Raw genomic sequence first — 15,231 nt, 5'->3', positions numbered from 1 at the left:
GTAGAACCAGCAGTAAATTCTGTTTCCCGGAATAACACATATAAATCCTTAGACAGAAATTGTGGTTGTTAAAAAAGAAAAAAAGAGAGAAATGGTTAGTATAGATGAAAACAACATATGTACATCACTTTGATCAAATTATTTAAGCATATGACTTGCATTATCTTAACAAAATTACTTAACTCTTACTGCACTATCTTATCTGCATAATGACAAAGACATTAACACTCATTGTTGCAGGATTAATATGAAGAAAAAATAAGACAATAACTGAAAACTCCTAGAAAAGCATATAGTTTATAACAGTCATTCCTATTGAATTTTTCAGTTAATTGCTCACTCTATTTGTGTGCCTAGAAGTTTTTCAGTTCTACAACACACACTAATTTGTCTATAAAATACAAATTTAAAATCTTTTCTTTGATTTCTTCCAAGAACGCTATTAAAAATCCATGAGTAACAATCAAGAATTGTATAAAACACTCTATGTATCTATTTTTTTTTTCTTTTTCAAGCTAAAGTTCTGTGGTCTGGATGTTTGTTTCACTATGACTTAATGTCTAAAATGTCGGTTTCCCTATATTGACTAATTGCCATTTGCAGCAACACATCCTGAGAAAATATGTTTTCACAATATTCAGCAAACAGGCACTGATTTATCTTTTAAACTTCCTTGTAAACAACTTATCAAGCCTTCCAAATTCAGACTGTCATTAATAGTGCAGCAACAGTGTATTAAAATTTTTAAACTACACAGAGAGTAAACACCAAACATAAACATACACACCTTTCTCCATATCTCAAACTACAAAGTAGATCTATAAGCATGTAATCCAAATTCTATTGCAATAACCAGAAAATACATGATAATTTTTCCTGAATTCTCTAAATGAGTTTTAGTCAGACATATTACTACCCATGGTAATTTTACTTCAAGATATCTTTAAATTTACCTCTGCTGATTTGACCCAGTATCAATTGAACACATTATATTCCAAAGAAAATTTATTTTTGTTCCTTCTTTACCTGATTTTCTCTCATTAATTATTTCCATTAATATAAGTATAATATCTTCTGATAGTAAACATTTAGAACTCTAACTCTTTTTTCTTATAATCTACATCCTAGCCTATAATCTTAACCATTATTACTAATGTAATATAATATATACTGCATTTCTATCTCCTTATGACAACTATCCGGGAGGTTTGGTGGCCTAGTGATAAGGAGCTATGCTGCTTGTACAAAGAGCATGGTTGAAATCTACCAGCTGTTCCACAAGAAAAGGAAGAACTATCTCCTCCAGGAGCTAGATATCCCTTCTGAAAACCTGCTTAACCAGCTGTAGGTTGGTTCTGACTTGATGATACACAATAACTTGACAACTGTTGCTTCCCTAGAATGTTGTCAAATGAGTTAATGGCTTCAGGTTTTTGGAATATTTCTTAATTGAGTAATCATTTACCTCTGTGCCCTTTCTACTGAACTTTTTCAAAACTTCGTCTTACTCTACTTTATATTCCCCATGTGCAGCAGTCTTTAGAACAGTACTTTCTCAAAATGCTGTTTGAAAGGAGACTTCATTGGATGACATTTATCCAAGTGATCCTTTTGAAATATCTCTCCCCTCTCCTCATTAGAATTCAAATTACATACAGCTATTTTTTTTTAAAGCTCAGTTCTGTTTATGATACTTTCTTATTGTTATGTTCTGTCAGGTTGGGACTTACCCATATTTGGCACGCCACCTGGTTTTAGAGGTAATATATTGCACGTGAGGAGATTACTCATCCTTCTTTCTTGAAGCAGCTGGTGGAGATCTGGTGGCCTAGTTCTTACCTAAAGACACAACAAAAGTTACTATTTGTTTAGCTTATATTGAATTTCAGAGATAATCTTCTCAACAGTCCCACAAAAGTCTTTGCTATCAATTATTTCCTGCTTATATACTAATCGTCTTTCTTCCTCTTTGTATTTTGTGGATTCAAACTGCTGACCAACAGCCCAACATCTTAAGCACTGTGCCACCAAAGCTCCATTTGCACTACAGCAAACACTTGTTTTCACTTTTCCTGGTAAGAAATTCACAGAGTAAAGTGAGAACAAAGGCATTACTTTTCTCTCAATTCAAGGTTCCGGTAGGTCTGTATATAAATTCACATTTATATTGCATAGTTAGTGGTTTTCCACTCTACAATTTGTCTTTCTCTATTGAAGTTACTCTGTGCTCTTTTTAGGACAGCATGCTCTTTTAGGACAGATGAGATCATTAAGGAGCTGGACGTTGAGCATCTAGCAAGGCTTTGTTACTCACAGAGCAAAGGAAGTAGAGAAGTGGCGGAGGCAAAACCCTGCAACTTATTAGAATTTCTGAACCTCATTTGTCTATGTAGACCAGTTATTCTGTACTGTCCAGTTGGATTTCAGCCATAGCTGATCTTCCAGTGGGTTTTCAGAAACAGTAAATTTCACAGGAGGAGACAGTCCATTCTTCTCCTAAAGACCTATTGCTCAAAAATCATAGACTTACTAAACCCAAATTTTCATTTTAACATGATCCTCAAATGACCTCAAACAGAGAAAAGTTTTATACTTATAAGCAGGGGCAACACTGACCCTTGGACATTAGTGTTGGTTTACAATTGAACCTGATATATCAACCCAGTCTCACTTCCTTTTTTCTTAGGAATATCAAAAGAATGGTTCAGGGAGATAAAGGGAATCTTGACAATTAAGTGTACTGATATCTAGGGAATTCTCCTGGCCTACTGGTGAAAAGGTGCAATGCAATCCAAAAACACATAGTTTGAGTACACAAGATGCTCTGTGGAGAAGGTTGGGCAATCTCTCATGTGATTAACTGCCTCTGAAATCCCATATGAGATTGAGCTATGAGTGGGTTCTGATTTGGAGGAACACAATAATAACAACATAGTATTGAAAAGATTAGATAAGAGATAGAAATCACAATAGATTATATAGGATACTTTAAGAGAAGTAGTATATAAATGTGTGATCAAACATAGAATTTGATTCTGAAAGGCTTTTACCCAAAATCTGGTCACGCTGATAATGTATATGATAGTTTGAACAATAACATATATACTTTCCTTCCTGATTCTCTTTATAAGTAACAATGACTATAATACCTAACTTGACCTTGTTTAATTGTGAAAAATGAGTTTAGTGTAAAACCAATAATAATAAAATATTTTCCTCAAATCTGTGAATGACCTGAGTAGTCCCTCAGGTGATGTCGCCTGTTTTCTCTCAGTGGCTGGGTTCATTTGATTGGAAAATACTAGATTCACTCACCTCACAAGTAGGCTATTCAACTTTATGATAAAAGAAGACAATAAGGAAGTGGTCAATTTTTTTTTTTTTCATTTTACTTAGATCCTCAATCAGCACTTGTAGAAGCACTAGTCAAGAAGTCAGACAGTGTATTTCATTGGGCAACTCTGCTTGCCAAGGACCTCTTCAAACTGATAAAGTGTCATGTTATCAGTTTAATGTCTTAGGTGTATCAGACCCAATCCGTGATATTTTCAAATGCTTCCTAATCATGATAAATTAGACAATGAATAAAAAAGACAAAAGGATTGCCGATGCCATTGGTGTATGGTATTAATGGTGAGTATTGACTACTCCGTGGATTGCTAAAAGATTAAACAAATAGGTCTTGGAGAAAGTGCAACAGAGTATTCTTTAGATGTAAGGATGATGGAATTTTGTCTCATATACTCAGGGCATATAATGAGGAGGATAGAAAATAAAATAATATCCTGAGTCTTTAGAAAAAGACTAGAACAGTATAGGGCCATTTAAGCACAAGAAATCTGGATTCTACTGTCCAGTGTGATTTTCCCCAAGATGAATTTGGCATACTTACTGCAACAATTGGCTTAAGAAGATAGCAAAGGATCAGGCAAGATTTTATTTACTTGAGAGAAAATGAAATGCTAAATTGAGTTTCCTTTGTTTCAATTGTTATCTAGAAAAAGTATGTTCTAATATGAAGGTATGTAACAGAGATTCCTAACAGTATAAGTAAGAGAAAGTTAGACTTTGAAAACCATATTTAAACCAATGGACTATAGATTTCAGTGAGCTATGGGGGACTAGGAAAAAAAATCTAGGCAAAAAGCAAAACACACACACACACACACACACACACACACACCCCAAACAAAAACAAGCACAAAACAAATCTCAATCTTATGGCAATGAGGAACTAGACTGTATAAGACTGAAAGACGACTAGTATGGCCAGTGTTCCAAAGGCAAGTGAGATTGCAGCACTAAAAGAAGCCAGTGAAATAGTTAGGACCAAACTATCTTATAAAATGTATTAAAGATTTGAGTTTGTAGAAAAATATAAAAGGGATAAATAAAGTGTATAATTTGTATTTTTGAAAAGGTATCTCTATGTAAAATTTGGAGAATTTCCATATTTGTGAAAAATGAGTATGCTTAAACAAAATATTGTAAATAAAACAAACTTCCATCCATTCTAAATCATGGTGATCCTATAAAGCAAAGTAGAATTTCTAAGTCTGTAAATCTTTCAGAAGCAAACTGCTTCATCTGTCTCCCACAGAGTGGCTAGTGGGTTGGTTAGAAGTTGAATGCTCTGACCACTACAAATTATGGCTTTCTTAAGAAAAATGGATTTCTGAGAGATATTTAGAAGTAAATTGACAAGTGGTAGTAGATTTTATTTTGAAAAGTGAGAGTAAAGAATATGTTAATTAATAAATTTAGATATCTCTTCTGCTGACCTAGAAGGATGTTTGTGCCGAGTCCAAAGCTAGGAATCTCTAGGCTCAGATTAAAGGAAAATCAGGAGTTCTGTTTTAAATACTAATTTTAAGGAAAATCAGGAGTTCTGTTTTAAATACTAATAAGTTTGATGTACTTTTGAAATACCCAACTGAGATGATAATACGTAGTTATACCTAGAGAGGTGGAGATCAAGGAAGTGTTCTGAGTTGGAAATAAAATCCCAACAACATGTCATCAAGTCCAGGTACATAGTTTTGAAGACAAAACTCAGAGAAGTCCCAAACAGGACACCAGACAAATTAGCTTTCATTCAATTGTGGCTGATGAATTGAAACTTGAATGGATTCTAATATGTAAAATATATGTGAACTAGAATGATAAAGGTGGTATGGTGCTGGAGTAAAGTATTGAAAACACCATGGACTGCCAAAAGAACAAATAAATCTGTCCTGGAGAGGGTTGAAATGGAGTTGTCCATTGGAGACAAGAACTTTTTTTTTAATTGACTTTAATGAAAGTTTATAGAACTTTGGATTTCCATTCATTCATTGTTGTACTTTTCTCCCTGCCCACCCCTCCTTCCCAATTCACTTTTCTTTTGGGAAAGTAGAAGAAAAAAAATTCTTTCATGGTTATTCAATCCCTCCCCCCAAGTCCACTCTACTCTGCTACCTTAAGCTCTTTCTCAATTTGCGAATGTGGCTACCAGTCCTTGGAAGCTTGTAGGGGCAGTAGAGAAGAGGAAGACCCCAGACGAGATAAATTATCAGAGTAGCTGAGGTAATAGGAGTAGGGGTGTAAAGATAATAAGATTGGCTCAGAATAGGGCAGTGTTCAGAGCTATTCTGCATAGGGTTACTATGAGTTGCAGGCAATTAATTCAGTGGCACATAATAACAACAACAACAGTGCCCTTCTAGAAACTTTATGTTCCTCTCAGAAAATAAAGGGAATAAATACAATGAAGAGTAACCAAACTTCTTGACTAGAGCACTTAGAAACATCATGGCCCTCATCAAATATTGTTGCCGACTATGCTTTCCACAGTACTACGCATAATATCATTTCATCAGGCTCTGAAAAGAGCTCAGTAAGCCTCTCTATATCTTCCAATTTAAGGCTTCAATCCATATTTATTTTTCTGTTCCAGCTATTGTTCCACTTCACTTATTTTAAAAAATCATGTCTATCTTGGTTTCACTGGGTTGCTCAAGAATGAACTGCATTGAACCAGTTCAAAGTCTGAGTCTCAACAAATCATGAGTGAGTAAATGAATATGAATGTGAAAACATGACTTCAAAGGAGAATCAAAGGACAATTAGAAAAATCAGGCAGCTGAGTCATAGAAGGCCAAAAAAAGAATAATCAACTGAGATTCATGTTCAAGAATGCAATTAAATAAGAATTAAAAAAATTAGTTATATAAGTCAATTAAGAATAGTGTCAAAACTAGATTAAAATGAGTTAGACAAAGAAAAATAATCATATATGTAAAAGTTTATTTTAATACATTTGATTTGTAGTTGGACTGAAAATAATGTGTCCTTGAAGAATATGTATTTTTCAAAATTCAGGGACTTGAACATTCAAGATAGAAGAATACTAAAAGGGAGGGAAGGACTACAATTGCAAAAATATAATGATAAATGACAACATAATATAGGGAAGTGAAATGATGTGAAAAAAAAATAAAAACAGACATGAAAGGAAAGATTGGCTTTAAGTTAGAGAAACCAAGAGTCTTACCTCAAAATATTGAGAAAGAACATGGGAGGGCAGACATAAGTAATAGGAAGCTGAGGAAATTTTTGTCATATACTGTCCTTTCTTTATGAGAAATAATAGAACAGAGAACATTGAGGGGCTGAGAAAAGATCTGGAAAGGTCATAGTTGAAAATGAAAGAATAAGTTCAGGGAAAAAGTCTCCAAGACCTTTTGAAGACCTACATAATATTATGTATTTAATTTTTGTTGCTTTTTGGCATTCTAGGATAATTATAGGAAATTATGAAAGCTGCACTTCCAGGAAAGTTTTGAAGCTAGAACTGGCAAGTAAATCCTCCACTGCCTGGTGTGGCTTTGCTGCCTTCACTAAGCTTCCTGACTGGTTTTGGTCTCTGATTTGAACCAAGCTAAGCTATGGAGCTACAAAACTACATTCTAGTGCAGAAAATTAGCAAATAGTCACTATAATATGTACAACAAAATCCAGTGCTGCCAAATGTGTGCACTAGGACCAAACTAATTATGACAGTTAATTAAGAACTTGTCCTTCTGTAGGACAAGTTTATTTACTATCATCAGACTTAGAATGAAGAAATCACTCATATAGTCTAAGAAGAGATGCACATAATATTTTTATAAACCAATTAATAAATTGAAATAATAGAGGAATTGAAACTAAAACAATATCACAGATACAAAATATTAAACTAAAAAATGAGCATGATCCTCTAACTAGTGAATTAATAGTCAGAAAGACTGAGTTGAGGAATTCTTCCAGGTAAAAAAACTAAAAAATATGGAAGTAAAGTTAAGAGTTGTAGAGTATAGATCCAAAATTTCTACATCTATTTATTGTTGCTCTTGTTAGGTAGTATTGTACTGATTTTAACTCATAGGAACTCCACGTGATATTCACTACTAGCAATTCCAAAAAAGGGGCATCAAAAAATGGAGAGCAAATATGTACATAAATAATGGCTGATTATTGTTCAGTGCTTGAGGTCACAGATTGAAGATGCAAGAATCTCAAATGATGTTAAACAAGTACAAGAGCGCACACGCACATTTGCCACAAAGAAAGTTTAAAATATTAAGTGACTTCAGAAAATCCTGAAAATATATGAAAAGGAAAAGATAGATTATCAACACAAAAGTATAAATTACAGGCATCTATCAGTAAGCTAGGGTGAAAAAGAAGTAAAATGAATTTCCTATTCCATAGACCCTTTCCAGATATATTTTTCCATAAAGCAACATTTTAATCTGTTACAAATGATGGGCAACAGATATAAAACAAGAATGTACAGTCATAATTTGTACAGTGTTATACATTTTAGAGAGTTAAATTTATTCATTAATTTACAAATGATTATTTAAACTACTTGTGTGAAGTACATTACTTAGGGCAACTAACCAGATGGAACAATGAGGTTTCCTCCTCTCATGGAGCTACATCTCACATGCTTAACCTGCTTTAGGTTCTCAGTGAAAACCTAATTCTAGTAATTAAAAACATAATGCTAATAATTGTGGTAAATAAAAAAGTACACAATCTCTCAATATTTTATAACCCTGGTTAAAAGTTAAAACATCTTAGTTTGGGTCACTGTCAGCCCTGAATGTTTATACATTTAAGGCGGAACCATACAATCCAGTTCATTACAAATTCCTTCATTTTCCTCGTGACTAATGTTAAATGCACCCTTCCTGATATACCTGAGAAAGCTATGGCTATTTAAACAGATGTACCAGTATTGTGCAGCATTTACACCAGCCCAAAACAGTGGTAAGGAATTGTGCTACCAACACAAGTGTATGTGGTTTGAAGTAACAAGTTGCTTTGCAGTAGAAACATGTGCAAAGTCCTGTGCATTTAATGCTTCTGAAAACCTACTGGAGGCTCAACTATGGATTGGTTCCAACCTGATGGAACACAACGACATAGCACTGGTAGTAACAAAAAGTGGTCAGTACATACTTTTCCACATATTTATTTTTACTGAAAATATGAGTGTCTTGAATAGGTTATTTGAATTACTTTATTTTAAAGAACTCTGATATAAAAGAATTCTACCATGTGCCATTAAAACCCCAGGTAACATTTTCCTATATATATGTATGAAAATACGAAGACATCACAAATTCTATTAATTGAGTACCTGATAACTCTTTATGGCACATTAGAAACATCATGACTTATTCATCAAAATAAATCCTTGTAAAAATTTACTTCGGAAAAAAATCATTATGTTGCTAATTTTTCACAGAACTAGATTTCAGTGTAATTCTGTCGTCAAAACTCCAGTTTTATTTTTTCTAAACACATTGTACTATTCTTCCAAATTCATTCTTTGCATAGAAATTCTGTTTTTGTTGTTAAGTGAGGTCAAGTTGAGGATGATTTATAGTGATCCTATGGTTTTTCTGACCACTGACTATGCATCTGAGAGATAGACAATGAGTAAGGTTGCCAGATGAATAATTGATGTCTTTGAGCTGTGGTGTTGAAGAAGAGCACAGAGTATCCTATAGACGGCCAAAAGAACAACAGATATGTCTAGGAGGGTGCAATCAGAGTGGGTTTTTTGAGGAAATAATGATGAGGCTTCACTTCACATACTTTGGGCATGTTGCTAGGAGGGGATATTCCTTGGAGAGAAACTTGATGCTGGGAAGGGTGGAGGATCAGCGAAGGAGAGGAAGCCCTTGGCTAGGAGGATTAACATGGTCACTACCACAGTGGGCTCTAGTTGTCAGGAAGTGTGAGGATGGTGCAGGATAGGGCAGGGTTCAGATCTGTTGTTCATAGAGTAGCTATGAGTCACACTGGACTCGACCGCACCCCAAAACAACAACTCTATCCTATCTTGTACCGTCCTTAGCCATAAACACATTTGAGTCCATTGCTGCAGATTCTGTATCAATCCATCTCGTTGAGGGTCTTCCTCTCCTTCACCTTTCCAAGTATGATGGATCTTTCCAAGGAATAGTTACACCTTATAATATGTCCAAAATATGTAAGATGAAGCTTTATCGTCCTTGCCTCCAAGGAACTCTGTGATTGGGTTTCACTTTCTCCAAGATCTGTTTGTTCTTTTGGCAGTCCATGGAATATTGAGCACTCTTCTATACTACAGTTCAAATACATGGATTCTTTTCCTGTCGTCCTTATAAATTATTCAACTCTCAGATACATACGAGGTGATTGTAAAGACTGGTTTGAATCAGGCACACCTTAGTTTTTACACTGACATCTTTCCTCTTCAGAACATTGAAGAGGTCCCTGAATGCTGACTTTTCAGTGCTATATATACATCTTCTTAGTCTCCTGACTACTAGTACCAAAAGTGCTGACTTTGGAGCCAAGATAGATGAAATCATTGGTAATGTCAATCTTTTCAATCATTTATCATGATGTTGACTGTTGGTCTACTGATGAGAATTTTTGTTTTCTTAATGCTGAAATGTAATACTTATTGAAGGTTGTATCTTCATCAAGCAGCAGGTTCTCCTCACTTTTAGCAAGCAAGGTTGTATCATCTGCATAATGCAGATCGTTGATGACCTTCCTCCCGTCCTGACACCACTCTTCTTAATAAAGTCCAGTCATTCTAAAGATTTGCTCAGCATACAGATTCAAGAAATATGGAAAGAGTATACATCACTCTTACACACTTTTCCTCATGTTAAAGCATGCGGTGTTCCATTGCTCCTATTGGACAACAGTTTCTTGGTCTACACAGAGATTTTGTATAACCATAATTAAATGTTCTTTTATGCCCATTCTTCTCAAGATTAGGAATAGTTTGTTCTAATCCACAAAGTCAAATATCTTTGCATCATCAATAAAACACAGATAGATATTTTTCTATTCTCCCCTTTTAGCCAAAATACATCTAACATTGATATTAATATCCCTGTTTCTATGTCAATTTATTAATTTTATCTTGTGAAGAAATGACTTAATAATTTTGAGAAGCAACATTTTAATGCCGATTCTTCGTTATGTTGTTTGTCCTATTTTTGCTTCATTTCCCCCAATTCTTTGATTCCAGTTATCCTAACACCTTCCTAAATATTGAAAATCCGTAAACTATTTGTTTACATAGTTATCGAGCCTATATAATTACTTACTATTACATGAAATGTGCAACTTTAAAATGTCCTTACACTTTTTGCTTCTGAAAAGCTGAAATATTTTCTTTCTAGTGCTACTTATTTAGGGTTACAAAAAGCTGTATTATTTTTAGAAAGGAAATCACAAATCAGATGAGAATAGTTACAGACAAGAGACAATTAACAAAAAAACCCTAAAAATTTAAAGTCCATTAAGATTTGTGAATGACTGACTTTCAACCAACAAAGCTGTTTCAGTTTCTCTCTGGTTCTTTTCTCACTAGGAATAAGATCCTGCCTTAAAACTCGGGGTTTAGCAAGATGGAAAAGGATGCATAGATATTAAACATAGACCACTATTTAGCGACAACCAGTCCACTGAGGGCAGACACTGTGCCTGCATTCTTCTCCCCAGAAGAGCCTTTCTCTCTATCCTGTGACAGTGATTGACAGTCACAACAAGTTGTTGTGTCAAAGCTCCTGCAAGTCAATTATGAAAATGATGTGCACTTGCTTAAAGATGATTGTAAATTGCTTCTGGCTGATCAGAATAATGAGTTTCAGTGATGCTAATCAACATTGGGCATATATAGTACCTTATTCATGCCATTGGGTTTGCAGCTGCAACTATTTCACTCAAATGAAGAGTGTTTTCAAATCTTTCGTGGGTTAGGGCAGGTTGTTCCACAATAGAGGTGATAATGAAGGGATGAAAAAGAAAGCTCTTTTTGTATGAATTGTTGGCGCTCTGGCATTTTCCCGTGCTCTATGACTTTGACTTAGAGAAGAAGAAAACCAAATCCTTTACATAAGTGTAGCATGTATTATCATCATATCTTCTTGGAAACTGTGATATTTTCTCATGTAACAGGTGAGCAAACTGACACAAGCAAATTTCTTAACATTGCATAACAGTTGGGTAAATATTCTAGGATTCAAAACTGTTTGATTCAAAGCTAAGTCCACTGCACTAGTGGTCTAAACGTATGAAAATTCAGTAACAATATTTGAGATGTTGTCCACAGATTGTGACTTCACACTCTATACCTGTGCACATGCTTAAAATTCAGCTTTGCTAATTCCACCTCACACACAATCTCTAGTAAGTAGGCATGAGATAGGTTCCAGGGATTTACATACATTTTTGGGTTTTGCTTGATTTTTTTACTTAGGTATTGTGCTTTATTTTTTAAAAAAGCTGTTCTATTTGAGTAAAAGTTTGCAAGTCATAATGGATTTCATTAAATCATTGATGAACATTTTTGTTTTGTGACAATAATTATAATTGGTTAAGGTAATTAATTTAAATGTCTACTCCAATTATTATTGTAGATAGCATTTTATCTTATCTAACTTACCCATTTATTGACTTTTGGTCTCTTGTTTCTCCCTTATTATTCCTGTTAAACCTCCAAGATTAATTCTGTCTGTAAAATTTTTCTTAACTTTTTAAGCCCCAATCTTCATTTTGTGACTGACTAATGTCATTCAGCATAATTTGTTTTAGATTCAGCTATGTGAAGTTTAAAAAAAAATCTTAACCGTTATTTTTTTATATATATTTTTTATTTCATACTGGTTTACTTACATAGTTGTATACATTGTTTTTCCACGCCGGATCTTTTCCATTCCCTTCCCATTCCCCTCCCTCCACCCGTCAAATTGTGCATCTCTGTGATTACCCCCCTATATCCTCACTCTTCTGCTATACCTTCCCCCCTTAATATCCTCCGACATGTTTTACTAGTTATATATTTTTACAATAATTGTCTTATACAGTATTTCTTTTTTTTTTAATTTAGGTTGTTTATTTTTCATTTCAGTGAACATCTACAGAGATTTTGGGATTCCATTCATTCATTGTTGCACCCTTCTCCCCGCACAAACCCCTCCCCCCTCCCCCCCATTTGCTCCTCTCCTTGAAAAGCAAAAGAAAAACTCCCTCACGGAGTTCACTCAGCATAATGTTCTCCAGTCCCTCCCAAATTAGGTTGTGATTTTCAAAATCATTGCTCCTACATGCTGCATAGCAGTCCATCATCTGAATGTACCATAATTTCTCAATCCATTCAATTGTGGTTGGCCATATTAACCACTTTTTAATGATGCACAATAACCCATTGTATCAGTTTCTTTAGCCATTTATCCATTGATGAAAAGATGCTTGGGATGATTCCAACTCTTTGCTATTATAAATAATGTTTTTATAAACATGTTTGTATGTCAGTTTGTATGACAGCTTTTACTTCTTTAGACTATATCCCCCATAGAAGGACCCCAGTATCAAATGATATTTCTATTTCCAACTTTCTAAGGAAGCATCAAAGTACTTTCATAGTGATTACACCATTTTCCTTTTCTACCAGCAATGAATGAGAGTGCTGGTCTTGACACATACAAGCATTTTGTTTGTTTGTTTGTTTGTTTTTGGTTTGCCCTCTCAGCAATTTTCACTGAGGTAGATGATTGCATATACACTCTGAATAATTAATTCTAGGTGATAGTCATGCTCAAGAAAGCTTGGTAGGGATGCATTTTAATTACTTTATTTTTAAGTTTTTAAAAGCTGTCTTTAGTTTAACTCAAAATTTTAGAAGACTACCTACAAGTAAATATTTAAATTGATCTCAAAGATGTATTAAATAAAAATTTTCACTATCTCAAAAGGGTATTTGTTTTAGAAACTTATTTATCAAAATATTTTGTAACTATCTCGTTCTCTCCTAATGTCGATTGTTTTGTATCTCAGATTTACTTCTTTTACTGAAATAATTTTGGGTGGACTTCAAAGCAAAGATAAGGCTGAATGACAGAAGTCACAATGTCAGAAATGTTAATGTACTTAATAAAGAATGACATGATGGAACGAACAGAGACCTGGAGATGATAGAATGAATTTTGGCATTGACCGTTCTTTTTCTACTGACTCTATTACTTTTTTCCTACTTAACCCTCTGACTCATCATTAATAGCTCTGTGTGTGTGTGAATATAAATGGACCACATAAATATTGACATACTAGGCATTAGCAAAATAAAGTGGGTTGGTATGTGTTATTTATCCACTTCCAACATGGCTTGCCTCTGGAAACTATATGAACAGGCTCAGGCCTTTCGTTCATAGTGTAGCTATAAGTCATCTATGACATGACAGCACCTAACAACAACAGTAAATATAATTTAGCAGAATTAGCTTTCTTTTCTACTTAAAGATTTTGACTCTAAAAACACCATTTTACTCTCTTTGAAATTTTAAACTTGTAATTACAGAAAAAGTTCACTCTTAAGAGATATAGTGAAGAGATTGAAAACATATGACCACCTAAGAACTTTTCTATACTATTAATTATGGCCAAATAATGGAAACAGACCAGATGTCCTTAAACTGATAAGAGACTACACAAAATATGATACATCTAGTATTTACTTATCAACATTATTATACTCCAAAGACCATTTTGTTATACAATAATCAACATGTGGAAAAATAGAAGATGACCATGTCATATCATAAAATGGAGGACAACTATGTTATATATCTGCCAAATTATATCATTACAAGCTACAAAACCACTGAGAATCACACCCAATCAAGTTGGCATATGACCTTAGTCATTACAGCCTAGCACCTCAACATTCATTTCTGCAAGACATGCATTGCTAATGTACAATGTAGCAGGCCAGTAATTATTTTTTTCTTCTTGTTAAAAAAAAAAAGCTTTCTTATTAAATAGCACTCACATACAAGTTCCCTATATAAAGCATGTAATGAAATGATTTTTTCCTAATAAAGTTGTACAACCACCACCATGATTAATTTTAGAACATTTTCATCACTCACAAAAGAAATCCTGTACTCAGGGACTAGCGGTGGCTTAGTGGTAAGAAATTGTGTTGCAATGCTAAAGGCACACAGTTCGAATTCACCACCTGTTCTGCAGGAGGATGAGCAAACTCCTCCTGTGTAATTTACTGCCTCTGAAAACACGGAGGGTCATCTCTCAGTCGGTTCTTAGTCGATGGCATGCAACAATAACTTTAGAAGTCATTCCCTATTTCTCCCACTCTAACTCAGAAAGCTCTGGTGACATGCTGTGTGTTGGGAGTTGCACTGATAATTGAAAGGCTTTGTGTCTCCGGTAGCTTGACTACACTAGCCACTCTACAGAGAAAAATGAGCATTCTGCTCCTATTGACATTTAAACATCAGAAACCCTGTGGAAGCTTCTCTATGCATCAGCAGCAACTTAACAACTGTTAGTTTTATTCCTTCTCATAGCTCTCTTGTTGTTGGTAAGTGTACTTGAGTTTATTTCTTTAGCTCCTTTGATGCTAGTTGTCTTTCTCCCAATCATTACCCTATTTCTGTCTGTGTACTTGCTTCGTTTAAACATTTCATTCACTTAGTATAATGTTTTAAATTAAGGTTTATCAACATTGTAGTATGTATAAGGATGTGTTGTGGTGTTTTGTACCATCCAGTGGGAAATGACCAATAGCTTCAGTGGGTTTTCAGAGGCAGTTAAATGTACAAGAGGAGATTGTCCATCTCTCTACAATGGAGCAGCTGGTGGATTCGAACTGTGTGCCTTTCTGATTGCAGT

This window comes from Elephantulus edwardii, unplaced genomic scaffold, assembly GCF_000299155.1.
Source record: "Elephantulus edwardii isolate Elephantulus edwardi_28Jun2011 unplaced genomic scaffold, EleEdw1.0 scaffold00025, whole genome shotgun sequence".
Lineage (NCBI taxonomy): Eukaryota > Metazoa > Chordata > Mammalia > Macroscelidea > Macroscelididae > Elephantulus > Elephantulus edwardii.
This window is presented reverse-complemented; position numbering follows the sequence as displayed.